A 6,000-nucleotide genomic window follows, 5' to 3' on the forward strand; every position below is an offset into this window, starting at 1 on the left:
GTAAAAACAAACTGAAATATAAAGCATTTTTCTAATGTAATGCAGAACTATGTGTAGTTACAAGGACATCCAGGGCTAGATATCTTTGCCAGTATATTACCTTGAATACCATGTTATTTTTTCCAGAATGCAAAACAAAACAATAAAACAGTCCAATATTATTTTAATACTTTTAACATTGGACCTTTAGACTACATAGTATATTATACCTATCTAAACAGAGCTGTCTATATCCTGCTCAGATCACAAGCTCTGCTAACAAAGATCATGCCTATCTCCTCATTTATGCATTACCTAGAGTGCTACAAACAACCCAAGAATTTCTCTGTTGATTCACAGTAACCTGAAAAAAAAAAAAAAAAAAAAAATTACAATTATTTATGAGTGCAAAAATATAAGTTATTACATATATTTTTGATTACAGAAAGCAATTGTGTTTCTTCACCATAATGCTCTTTGACTTGACTTAAGAAGCCTCTTCAGATCATACCGCATCCTTTTTTCCCCACCATATTTAAATGCAATGTTAACTGCTGCTTATAAGGTGCATATTATATAGTAGATAATATTGTTGAACTCTTTAAAGAATAATTACAGACCAAGCAACACGATGCTTGACTAACAATAAAAAGTCCAGGGAGACATTTACATCACACCATTCTTTGTGATGAGTAAAACGTTTTTATGATTGATTTCAGCACAGATCTCATCTGCCTCCTTGCCTAAATCTTAGTGTTTACTCAGCATTGCAGGCTATCATACTCATTTGTTTCAAAGCACCTAAGAATGAAACTACATACCACTAGAGACCAAAAATCCCCACTGAGCTGCTTTGAATCAGATACCTGATGTTAAAAATCCTTTTTTGTTCTACAGCTACTAATTTCTCTCTATTTCAATAAAACAGTGGAAAATAAAATACTCTCTTCATCAAAGCACATGTACCTAATTCAATGTAATATTTCATTTCAAATTGTCTCATTTTATTCTCTCTGATTCTGTTAAAAAAAAAAAAAAATCACTACAGTGGGAGAAAGTCAAACTAGAGATTATATTAGGCTGAGGCAAATGGTATTCACCTTTTATAGTCCCTATGTTTTATAATGAAGATACTTCATTGAAACAATGATGCATACTTCAACAGTTCCCTGGAGAGCAGTGAATCCTGTTTGGAGAGATTCATGAATATGTGCATTAGCACAATCCAACTGGAACTTGCCCTTAAAAATGAACCACAAGAGAAGCCGATCTGTTCCCGTTTATGTATATAATCAGAAGTTTATCATATTATCTCCCCCTCCAGCGGGAAAAGCAAATGCATACTCTTCTACCACTTTCAGATGAGAAATGCCAAAAGAAACAACATTTTCCCCTCCCTACACTTTCAGTGACATTTATTGTATGGATCCATAAAGACCTTTCAGAACAAGAGGAGAAGAATATATGATGAGTTGCTGTAAATGAGGGTTTATTTTGCATACAATTAGTCATAGCATAACCCTTGTTTTTTTCCTTAAAAAAAAAAATAAAATACATCTGCATTAATTTAGTCAAGGCCATCAATAAACCTGAAGTGAGTTCAAAGACTGCTTTAGATGGCAGCGAGATGAGACAAACATTTCACAGAGTCAAGGCTTGCAAAGATATACATGAAGCTCTGTGTCCTGAAGATGAATGAGGAACACTTGGCAGTTCTTGAAGCAGTAGTTTATTTAAAGTACAAAGAATTCAGTGAAAAATACTTCTGGCCAGCAGTTGGTGCCCGGCTTTCAAGAAAAATGGCAGACCACCACTAAGCTAGTGACAATGATAAAGAATAGCCACATAGATTTGCAGATTTATCTTTAGGTTTGTAGCAACCTCAGCTCTATGAAAAAGAGTATAGCAGAGAGACTTCTTACCATCTTTTAAAACAAGCTAAAAAGAGCTATGCCCTACGATGGTGCAAATTATTAAGTGATCCTCACATATACTGGACAGTAGCAATAAGCTTTATCACCTCAAATGAGCCATCGATGATCTGAGCTAGGAAGATTAAACAGCGCAACAAAATGAGAAACAAAGTACTAAATTATAGATTGCCTTCTGGCAAAAATTTGCCACAGCCTTATTACCACCTCTTCCGCACCTCCTTGAATCTGTAACATTCAGATCTGTTTATATTGATAGCTGGCAGTGCTAAATGCAAAGTACAGTTCATTTAAAAATGTCTTCCAATTTATTCTGGCAAAGAAAGGTCCTGATGCTACTGACTGGCATGTTTAATTTAAGCTGTCAAATAATCATTACTAAGACATCTGTGAAAATGAATTTGGAGAAACTCTTACAAGACCTAACTTCCTATCACCAAAAGTCACGGATTTTATAGAGTTTGTTTTGTTGTTTTTTTCCAAGTACATATTAGGAGTCCAGCCTTGTTCCTTGCAGCCCAGAAATCCTGCATACAGCTTTCCAGATGTCTACAATCTTCTGTGTGCTGAAAGCAAAGCATCACTGCAACTCTAAACAGTAGTTTTTTTCTCTTTGAAGGGAGAAACATTATGCCTTCTAAATAAGATATATAGAAGAGGCATAATTATACCCTCTAAAGAGGATGTAATCTCATAATTGTGCAGTAGAGCTGTCCTCAGATTGCTCCACACACTGTACTTGCGCGCCTGATAGATTAACACTAGGCTCAACTTCCAGTCTGAGGGTATTATTTTTACTTAAGAGCTGGTCGAATATTTCTGAACATATGTGCGTACACATACATGGTTTTTTGTGTATAAGATGTATTACTTACCAATGCAGAAACACATCTTTGGTTTGTTTTCATACATACACACATACATACACAGCAACCAAGCACTTGAAATGCTTGCTTGAGTCTTTTTTTCCCCACAGCTAATAATGGCTCTTCACTGTAAAAAAGAAAAACACTTTTTTTAAGCTAGGGGCGGGGAGAAAGGCTAGCAGGTTTATTTTGCTTAACTTGCTGTGGTGTGTAACATTCAGCTACAGCACTGCAGCTATTACCATATGTCATCAAATAACCAGCATAAGCAGATGTGCTGCTCCTTCTCATTGACCCCACACAGAAGTTTAGAGAACAGGAGCAGGGAGCTATGCCTATTCCTAGCCCCACATAGGCATGAACATGGCTAAACACAGTACAAAAAGTGCTCAAAAGAAAAGAAATATTATGACACACTGAGTAATTTACCATTCTTAGCACTGTTTTGACTGTGTATGACATTAGAGAGATATAACTGCATGTAAAATGGCAAAAGCCAGAAAATTCTGATGTCTCCATAGGCACAAGGAGAAAATGCATCAGCCACACGTATGTATTTCTATCCATAAAAACTTCATCCTTGCTATCTGGTGAGTTTTTGAACTTGTTCAAAAAGCAGTTTCCACCAGTGGAACCGTGATGTTGGTGAAGACAAAGCTTGTGCATCACAGCAGGGGTCTGACGGGGGGGTTGAGTGGGGGGCGACAAAGGTCAAAGGGTAAATTCCAATTGCTGAGACATGTTTTTATGAGTTGAATCTTAACCATGTGATAAGCAGCATTCAGACTCTAAGCAAAAGGCAGGAAGAAATAAGCACTGGGGAGAATGTTTGTGAACCACTGTACAAATTGGACAAAACTTGAGCTCTTCCTTTCCACTGGTTGTTTACTCCTGTTCTAGTGCTCAAACAAAAGACCCTTATATAATTAACATTTTTCCTCAGCTTTTGAAAGTGGAGCTGAAAATAAGCACTTGGTTTCTGCTGCATTTGTGGTAATTACTTCTGCTTCATACAGTGCCTTTCATTCACAGTGTACAAAAGAGAGAAGAAAGCTGCTGATACCTCTTGGTAGAAACAACATGCTAGAATGAAGGGGCAGCCATCACACCAGATACTAAAAGCTCTGTGGGCAGGAACTGCAGACACCTGTGTAAACGTGCAACAGCAGCAGCTTTCACAACAGCACATGTAGCAGACTTTGCACCAGATTATGCCTGTCTCACCAAAACAGGTCAGAGGGCAACCAGGACTTTCATCTTCCTGATATACTCTTCTCCTGCTGATGAGAATCTTTCTCCTGTTGATAGCTACATCAGTAGGAGAGCACAAATCCTGCATCCAGGTACATGGTATCTGTAATATCCACTTATGGGATAGATAAGTTAATTATTAGCCACGTTGTGGCTTGAGTGATGAAGTTCTGTTCACCATTATCTCCACAGAAGCAGCCTATGTGGGCCACAAAAATGATCCAAGAAATAGAACACCTCTTCTACAAGGACTGGCTGGGAGTGCTGGGGCTGTTCAGCCTGGAGAAGAGAAAGCTCTGGGGAGACTCAACAGTAGCCTTTCAGCATATAAGGAGAGGATGGGAAAGCTGTTAGAAGGGGCCAGACTCATTAGCAGGGCGTGTTCTGATAAGACAAGGAGAAATGGTTTTAAACTAAAAGAGGGGAAATTTGGATCAGATAGAGGGAAGAAGTGTTTTAGAAAAGAGTGGTAAGGAACTGGCACAGGTTGCCCAGAGATGTGGTGGAAGCATCATTCCTGGAGACGTTTTTGAATGTCTGGCTGGAAGGGACTCTCAAGCAACCTGCTTGAGCAGTAGGTGACCCTGCTCAATGCAAGGAGTTAAAAGTGACATTTAAAGGTCATCTAGACCAACTGAATTCTATAGGTAGGGAGGCCCAAGGATGAGCAAGATGGGATTTTGGAAGGCAGGGTCATCATTGCTGCTGAAACTTGCTGAAGATGCTTCACTGAAAGAATTTATTATAATGAACAGGAAAGGTTAGCTGGTAGCATGGCTGTATGACTGGCCTTGCTAAATTAAGTTTTCTATTGCTGCAACTGCTTGGTGTGACTCAGAGAACGTTCCACAGTTTATGCATGCAAAAATAATTAATCTTTTGCTTTTGTAGAAGTTGGGAAGTACCACAAGTGATACCACAAATTAGGCCAAACAAAAAGAATGAGCTACTAAAACATTGTTACTATATACGAAAGAAGGTTTAGAAAAGAAGGTCTTCTTTTCCTGTTCTCAAAAGCACTGCAAACACTGACAGTAATTTAATCTAACCAGAACCCACCCACACAGCTTGACTCCTGTGTTTTGACAGACAATTCACCAGTTCCTCAGTTGCTCTAAATCAGCAGAGTTTCATTTCAGTCACTGGAGCTACACCAGTTTATTCCACTTATGGACCTGATCCAACACCTACAAATAGATACAGGAGGAGAAAAGCTCTGTCTATTTTGTCCTGTTGAACAGCACCTGCTCGCTATGTTTTCTCATACTTAGCAAATTATCGTTAAAAATACCAGATTCCGTAAGTAGCAAAAAATACTACACATAAACCTGGTACATGCTCTTCATGAGTAAATGCCACTGACTTTAAAGGACAGATCACATGAGGTTAAGTTGATAAGAGTTATCACTGAAGTTTATACAGATGTGAAGTACAGTCTACCTCACATCAGTAATATTTATAAATGGCAGTAATTGAAATGTATCATTTGACTCTGAATAGAGCGGTAACATCCATGCTCAAATTTCTATCAGAGATCCAGATCTTTCTAGGTCCTTCAGGGTTAATAAGTGTTCTTAGCAGCCTGAAGAACCAGTTCCTCTATAAGCCACTATGGAAGTGTCATGCTTGTCCTAGAAGAATCAAAATGTAGTAATGGGGCACATTTTTCCACTTCTTAGGTTTTCATTGCAGTATCTTTCTTCTGTACTGCTTGTATAATTGAGTTTCCCTATTTTGGAATGGGTTCACTTGACCCCAGAATAACCAAAAATATTACTAAAATTTTTTTCACCATTTTCTAAGGAAAAATGATTTCCTTTACTCCTAGTGTCAGCAAAAATAATAAATTAATGTTGCTTTGCTGATAGCACACTGGGCAAAATACATAAACCTAAACAGACTATTTGCAATGCTAAAAGCTGACTCTAACCATTTTTATTTTAAACAGAAATATTAAATAATCTACAGTAATC

Source organism: Coturnix japonica, chromosome 7, assembly GCF_054131305.1.
Source record: "Coturnix japonica strain WE chromosome 7, WE-NBRP24, whole genome shotgun sequence".
Classification (NCBI taxonomy): Eukaryota; Metazoa; Chordata; class Aves; order Galliformes; family Phasianidae; genus Coturnix; species Coturnix japonica.